The sequence below is a fragment of the Microtus pennsylvanicus genome, chromosome 11 (assembly GCF_037038515.1).
Source record: "Microtus pennsylvanicus isolate mMicPen1 chromosome 11, mMicPen1.hap1, whole genome shotgun sequence".
Taxonomy (NCBI): Eukaryota; Metazoa; Chordata; class Mammalia; order Rodentia; family Cricetidae; genus Microtus; species Microtus pennsylvanicus.
In genome coordinates this window covers 38,353,347-38,361,724 of record NC_134589.1, presented here as the reverse complement: position 1 = coordinate 38,361,724, position 8,378 = coordinate 38,353,347, and the positions used below count along the sequence as shown (strand labels likewise).

Genomic DNA, 8,378 nt, shown 5'->3' with positions numbered 1-8,378 from the left:
CTTATTAAATTTATCGAGGGCTGACTACTCTGGCAGGTGATAATGGTTGGAAATAAAGAACTTCCTTTGGGTGACCTATCCATACTTAGCTTATCATGGGCTGGCCCCCACACCAGTAACATCTTTTATAGCAAAAATATTGACTATCTGGAACTTTGCCAGCAAAACACAGATTCAACATACCAGACTGGACCTAAACTGACGATATTTCCCCAGCTGCTGGGAAGATCCAGCATCAAAATGCCACCGTCATAGCTGGCGCAGCAAATGTGAAAGAAGGATCCTGGCCATCCGGAAAGGCCTCCCATCCCACTGAACATGCATCTGTCCCTAGGCCTTCATCACAGTTTGTTCGAAGGAAAATGTCAGAGCCTGATGAGGAGCTGCTGTTTGATTTTCTTAACAGTTCCCAGAAGGAGCCGATGGGGAGAGTGGAGATCAAGAAAGAGAAGGGCAAAGTGCCCGTCTTTCCAAGCTCTCAGTCCTCAAGCATCAGTTCTGTGGACACAAGTGTAACCATCACAAAGTCCACTGAAGAGAATCCTGGGAGCCAAAGTCCTGAAGGGAACAGTTCTGATTCTGTACCTGCAGGCCACCAGGGATCCTCGAAGGAAAGCACGGAGCACAGCCCGGCACCTACCGATGGGAACAGATTGCATGAATTGTCTCATCTCCACCTGGAGAATCAGTTGCTCAGGAATGAAGTCCAGCCTTTAAACCAGGAAATGGCCTCACTACTTCATTGATCCAAAGAAACTCAAGAAGAATTAAATAAGATAAGGGCAAGAGTTGAAAAATGGAATGTGGACCATTCAAAAAGTGATCAAATATCTCGGGAACTATGAGCCCAAGTTGATGACCTTACTGAAGCAGTGGCTGCAAAGGACTCCAGCTGGCTGTGCTCAAGGTGCGACTGTGGAAGGCTGGCAGGTGCTGAGTTCCCGCACTGGAAACCTTGCAGAGTGAAAAGCCACCAATAATGGAGGATCACAGTGAAGGCAGTAGCCTACAGAACCACGCTCTGCAAACTCTTCAGGAGAGGCTGCATGAAGCCGATGCCACTCTGAAGAAAGCAGGAGAGCTACAACCAGATGCAGAGTGAGTTCATTGCACGCCTTAATAAAATGGAAGCGGAACGTCAGAATTTGGCAGAAGCCGTTACTCTGGCAGGAAGAAAGTACTCTGAGGAGAAGAAGAAGGTTGATGAGCTCCAGCAGCAAGTCAGGCTACATAGGCCGGGCTTGGAGTCTTCTAGGCAGGAATTAGTTGACTACAAGCAGAAAGCTACGCAAATACTGCAGACTAAAGAAAAATTGATAACCAGTTTAAAGGAAGGCTCCAGTTTTGAAGGCCTGGATAGCAGTACTGCTGGCAGCATGGAGCTCGAACTTCAACGTGAGAAGGAGATGCAAAAGGAGGAGACCCAGAAGCGGATGGGCCAGATACATCAGTTGAGATCTGAGTTGCAGGATATGGAGGCAAGTGAAGATCCACAAGACCAGATAGCTAGGCAGAAAGCCTCTAAACAAGAGCTGGAGACCAAGCTGGACCGGATGAAACAGGGATTCCATTAGGTGGAAGAAGATCTGCATAGAACACCATACAATGCAGAAGAATTAAAGATCGAGAGGAAGAAATTCAAAAACTAAGGAACCAGCTTACCATTCATTTACAATGTAATAAAGGTTACAGGTAAAAAGCTACACTTGGAGCAGAAAAGGCCCTGTTCCACAGATGTACAAATCGGTACAAAGCTCATACAATGGTTCCTACCTTGTCTCCTGTTAGCCAGGTCTAGCCTGGAGCTCTGAATAACCAGACAGTGCTACTGGGTGGTGGTGGTGGGGGGGTATATGGGGGTAGGGGGAGCCTCCAAACAGACAGCTTGGCAATGTCCTCCTGATACGAACCTGGTCCTTGCAAAGTAGAGTCTTTTCCTGTTCAACGTGAGCCACCCTAACTGGTCATATTTTTAAGAAACTGCCTCATGGCACACACAAAAGTTGATGCCACAAGAGGGCAGCACAAGATTCTATAGCTCTGGATTCCTCCTGAATGTGTGTGACTTCACATGAAAACGGCCCTAGGCGATGCGATGGAGGCAGAGAGAGAGAGAGAGAGAGAGAGAGAGAGAGAGAGAGAGAGGGAGGGAGGGAGGGAGGGAGGGAGGGAGGGAGGGAGGGAGGGAGGGAGGGAGAGAGAGAGAGAGAGAGAGAGCGAGCGAGCCAGGGCAGTCTGCTTAGGGCCTGGGGAGCCTTTCTCCACACTTAGGGGTTCTAACTCAGGTCTCTAACTGGTACTTTAGCCCCACCCCTAGTCTCAATATTACATATTAGAGGCCCAGGAGACTTTCTGAAAGACGATACCGCACACACAGAAAGTTTCCTCCCTAGTTCATTAGCCCCTTTGCCAGCCTCCACCCATCCCACCCACTCCATAGCCAAAAATATCAAATCAATAAGGAAGCTGTGGGCTTCTTGCCTGGCCAAGCCTCCTTTGCGTATTTCTTCTTCCTGGGTTCACTGACAGCTTCAGGGTTATAGACTGCAGGGTTTGGTGTGGGGTTTATGGTCACTGCCGACGGCACAACAGGAGTCAAGTCCATATCAGGAGCAAGGTTCGGGCATGGCATGGGCAAGCCACCGCTGAGTGCTGTCCCATGGATGCCATGCGGTTGGGAGCCTGTTTCACCATGTGTGGGGGGCACATCCCCCCCCATAGTCCTCCGCTGAAGGCAAAGTTCTGTATGCGCCTGCTTCCTGTCTCCTTCAGGCCCAGAGAGCCAGAGCCCTCCATCCGTTTCTTCTTGACTGGAACCACTGCAGTCTGCACCATGTTCTGGAAGGCTCCGACAGAGGGAACCACATCCTCTGAGTTGATAATTTCATCGTCCTCACTGAAAGTCCCCTGTGAGTTCTTCCTCTTCCTCTTTGGTCTCTGAATGTCCAGATTTCCCTCCTCAGTAGTGAGAGCTGAAATCCGTTTGCTGTGGGCAGTGTTGAACTCTGTCAGGTTATCAAGCTCAGTCTCCTTTTCTGGAAATTCCCGCAAGCCCTTGAGTTCATCATCCCCTTCACCCATCTTCTCGTCTCCCTTAACAGCTGATGGCAATGTCTGAGGCTTCTCTCGCAGAGTGTATGCCTTGTGGATGTGTCGAATGAGACCGCGGAATCAATGGGAATCTCTTGAGGCTTGTGAGGTTCCACCCGAAAGTGACCCAAGAAAGTGCCACGAGTGCTATTGAGATCTACCAAGAAAATTCTCGTCATGTGCCGCGTGGACTCAGACAAATCAGGGTTTCTCCCAAATAAGTAATACTTCTCATCAATAATCAGTTTCTCAATTAGCTTGTCTCCTTTCACTACATCCAGATGCAAGCCAGGCGGGGGCATGCCTGCCAAGTCGGGCCATCGGACAGAGGCCCGAGCCTGAGTTCGCTGCTGCCTCCATCTTGCATCTCCCTCTCCCGTTTGGCGGCCCGAAGCACGCCCGGAAACTGGGAGGCCGAGAGGGAAGAGGCGGCCTCCCAGCAGCCTGTGCGCGCGCACGCAGACACGCACGTACAAAGCAAGAACCTTACCAACAAAACTTTAAGCAATAGCAGTCCGTCAGAGCTAGAAAGATGACTCCATCAGCTGACAGAGACACTCATCCAGAAGCCGACCATAGAAGCCTCAGCACTGAAGAGAGCTCCTTAGTCTTCCAGCTAGAGCGCCTGGAGATGCAGGTGCACTCTGCCTTCCCCGGGCTCAGCAGCGGATCCTCCATTAATGTGTCTGGAATTGACAGTGGTGAAGGGACACGCCTGCAAAATGATCCTGTTCTTTTTGATGACACAGAAACTAATCTGGCAGGAATGTATGGAAAGGTACGCAAAGCTGCTAGCTCCATTGACCAGTTTAGTATCCGCCTGGGAATTTTTCTCCGAAGATGCCCCATTGCACGAGAGTTTGTAATTACCTATATAGCTTTGCTTCACCTCTGGTTCATGATTGTCCTGTTGACTTAATCACCGGAAATGCACCATGACCAACCTTACGGCAAGTGAACGGAGCCATTGGTTCCCAAGGGTGCCTGCCACTGTCCAGAGCTGGGATCTGCAGAAAGACCAACACCTAAGACTGCTCGGAATAGTGCACAAAATGGTTTCATCGTTGAATGCTTTTAATTTTAAGTTATTACTCTGGTTTCTGACTCTTCCTTATTTCCATGAGAGTCTCTAAATGCAGGCAGTAATTTGACAAATTCAGCTCTGCTTTTTCTGAGTACAGTTGCCCTAGATATGCAGAGAGAGAGAGAGAGAGAGAGAGAGAGAGAGAGAGAGAGAGAGAGAGAGAGAGAGAGAGAGAAAGAGGTGGGGGGGAGACCTGGAGTGGTTGTTCTGTAGAGACCTTTCTATATTTTAGGTGACACTGATTATGGAAACTAATAGTATTTAAGAATAAAAATAAGGCCGGGCGGTGGTGGCGCACGCCTTTAATCCCAGCACTCGGGAGGCAGAGGCAGGCGGATCTCTGTGAGTTCGAGGCCAGCCTGGTCTACAAGAGCTAGTTCCAGGACAGGCACCAAAGCTACAGAGAAACCCTGTCTCAAAAAAAAAAGAATAAAAATAGATTTCTTTTAATAAAAAAATCCTTAATAACAAAAAATTTGTTTACTTATTTTAATACTATGTGTATGAGTGTTTGCTGCATGTATGCAGATGACCACACCCATGCCTCAGGCTCTCTCAGACAGAGAGTGCAATGGAGGCCCTGAAACTGGAGTTACAGATGGTTGTGAGCTACCACATGGGTGCTGGGACTAGAACTCAGTTTCTCTGAAAGAGAAGCCAGTGCTTTTAACTGCTAAGACATCACTTCAGACCCTAAAATGGACCCTTTAAAAACTAACAGTGCATAAATGTATTTGTGTGTAGATGTGGGGTGGGTGACCATGCACCACAGCCCATGTGGGGATCAGACTACAGCTTACAGGAGTCAGTCTTCTCTTTCCAGCACTGATCCCTGGGATTGGAGCTCAGGTCCTCAGGCGACATAGCAGAAACCTTCGCCCACTGGGCCATCTCACCGTCCCCCACACTTCATTCATTTGTTGATGGTTTTCTAATTTGTCTGACATCCTGACCCTTCAGTCAAGCATGTCAGCACCGCTACTCCACTGCCCTTTCCAGTCCACCTCTCCTCCCCACACCATGACAGCTTCCTCTACGCGGTTTCCTGCTTCCTGGTTTCCTAGATTAGCCAGCTCTATCCTGTCTCTCAGAGGCTGTCATTAAATAGATAGCTGATTCTCTCCTAATGAACCTCCCGTAAGTTCCCACAACCTTGGCTACTGTACATCAGTTTCCAGGGTCAACCATGTTATCTCGTGATCTACTCTCATGAACTGACCCTTGGTTTTGCCTCCATCTCCAATGTCTTTGATGCACGTTAGACCCATGGCAGTTTGTGGGTGGTGGCTGAGTGGAAGGGTGTCATCTAGACCAGTTACTTGAACAGGCTGTCTCAAGGGCAGTCAGTGCTCAGGCTGTTGTGCTAGCATGTCCTCTTAATTCCTTGGTCTTCAATAGCTCAGCCACAATTCTGAGAACCGCAGCCCCAAGTAATCAAAACATCTAAAACATCGGGTTAGAAATATTCTGGAAAAAACATAAGTTATTAAAAAGGCATTGGTGATGTTTTGAAATGATTGCTTATTTTAGAAACATAAAAATGGCAGAACATTTTCCTGGCATCCAAATTTTGGTAAATATAGATCCCTAGATATACCAATGAAGTGCCCTCAAAGAAAGATGTATCAAAGAAAGATGCACACAAAAGAACTGTATTCAGAAAGACACAGATCTAAAAAAAAATTAGATGAAAAATGAAGTGGATTTTAAAAATAAATTGAATTGATTAAGAAATAGATGAAAACAGAAAACATGGCTTAGGATGACTGGCATTTGTGTATTGTGGAATATTAGCTAAAAGGCGTGTTACATTTGTTTATGCTGTGGAACATTTTTTAATGATGCAAAGATGTTGTATTTGTTTAACTCTGTGGAACTATGTTGCTTTGCCTATGTAAGACACCGGATTGTAGAGCAGTGAGCTGAAAGGCCAATAGCCAGGCGGGAGAGGGGATGGGAGGGAGGCTGGCAGGCAGGGAGAATAACCAGGAGGGGAAATCTCTGAGAGAAGATCTAGGAGCAAGAGAAAGAGCAGGGGGAGGCTCTGGGTGCCAGTCACCCAGGTATACCAACACCACAGAGTAAGAGGCAAAGAAAGATAATACAAAAATAGAAAAAGAAAAGATCTCCGAAGCAAAAGATAGATGGAATAAGTTAAAAATTGGCTAGAAATAAGCCAAGTTAAGTCTGGGCATTTGTAAGAAAGAATAAAATTCTGTGCTATTTATTTAGGAGCTGGGTGGAGCCCCCCCGCAAAGAGCCCTATGGAGTCCAATGGGTCAAAGAGTAAAAACAAACAAAGAAACACAAGTATATGATATGTGAGCACCCAACCCATAGCTCTGTCATAGGAATTCTCAAGGTGGTCAACCTATTTTTTGATGAGTTTCTTCTCCATCAAAAGTCACAACAGGTTACCACTGCACCCCTAGGGTCCAAATGTTGAGAAATTTTATCCTTCACTGTAGATTGCCTTGGCGGGTTACTTAGTCTAGGGTTAGTAACCCGCCTGGCAGTTCAGTTATTCCAGGGTCACAGAGAGGCACTATCTGGAAGACAAATGGGCTAAGAAAGAGGAAGGAGGCTAAGCGGGGTTCTTGTCAAAGCCTCAGTTTATTAGAGATGGGGTACAGCTTATATAGGGTAAGGAGTTGGGGGATGGGCACAGGGGCCTGGGCTCTTGCCGCGTGGTTCACGTTGGTCACATGGTCTGTGTTGGTCACGTAGCCAGGAGGTTACCTTAGGTCAGGTCACCTAGGCCAGGAAGTCACGAGTTGACACACCTAGTTCTCTAGATAGTTTGGAATGAGGGATGGGTTCCACTAACAGATAGCTCTCATTAACAGCCAATTTGGGTGTGGTGTAGGCTCTGTCAATAGAACGATTCCTAACACAATTAGGGGTGTGGGGTTCTCTGCAGACTCCCCAGGGTGATGGTTCCTGTAATGATTTTAGGAGGAAATTGGCTCCTGACACTTCACAAATGAAAATGTACAACGAGGACATCACTTCCTTTATGAAGGAAACACCAACCTTCCAAATTAATGCGTAATACTCCCATGTAATCTCAATGCTGTAACACTTTTACAGGTGTTAATTTATAGCACAAACAACACGACAACAGAATGTAAAACATACAATACATCAACCAGTAAGAACAATATCGACTAATAAACCATACTATCAAGACTTCAAAAGGGAACAATGACACAAAGAGAAACTGAGGCACATGCTATAGTCCCATAGGGAGTACTAGCATGTCCTAATTCCTGACACCTGTTGACCTTTTGAAGTCTTACATCAACAGATCCATTGTTTTTCTTTAAGACACAATGAACAAATGTATTCCTTTCCTATGGGTATTATGGGTCTTGGACCTTTTTGGAAACCTGCCATATATTACTATATGCTACTATGTGCTGTCTCCATTTATTTTATGTATATCCCTGTAACCGCCCAGCGGGTCAGTTAGTCTAGGGTTGTAACCTGCCTGGCAGGTCAGTTATTCCAGACTCCTGAAGAGGCGCTATCTGAAAAAACATGGGCGGGAAAGAGGAATGAAGCCAAGCAAGATCTGTTGTCAAAGCCTCCGTTTATTAGTGTAATGGCAGCAGCTTATATAGTCCTTGGATGAGGAATTTGGCTTGGGATGGGGGCAGGGGACAGGGGCATGGGATCTTGCTGGGGCAGCAATGGTCACTAGTCGACACTTGGTCACAAGTAGGTCACAAGGTCACGAGTCCTCGCACCTAGTGTTCTCTATGCAAGCGGAATCGTTACTTTTGTGATTCCAACCACAAACAGTTCTCTAGATAGTTGGAATGTGGGGCAGGTTCTACTAACAGATAGCTCTCAAGATAGTTGGGTGTGGGGTGGGCTCTGCCAACAAACAGTTCTCAATACAGTTGGGGTGTGGGGCTCTCTGCAAACATCCCCAGGACAATGGTCCCCACTATACTCTTTGGGAAAATGGCTCCTGACATATCCCGTGCCTTGCCTCTGTGATTTGGGACATGTGGAAAGTCCTTCCTGTGTTGTCACATACAATCACAGATTTAACAGCAATGGCACACACAGCTGAGCAGCAACACTGTGACCAAATGTTGCTTTCTACTACATCCATCATTATTGTCTTCGCTAACTTCTCTAGGGAGAGTGTCTTCCATGATTAGAGTCCCCATGCATTTCCTCAGCAAGAAGGATG

The 8,378-nt window shown here is 46.9% G+C and overlaps 2 pseudogenes; one reads left to right on the top strand and one right to left on the bottom strand.

Annotated features, from left to right (window-relative positions):
• LOC142860289 (golgin subfamily A member 5-like) lies at positions 1–4,513 on the top strand (annotated as a pseudogene).
• On the bottom strand, positions 2,185–3,512 carry LOC142860288 (nuclear inhibitor of protein phosphatase 1 pseudogene; annotated as a pseudogene).
• Positions 4,514–8,378: the final 3,865 nt, after the last annotated feature.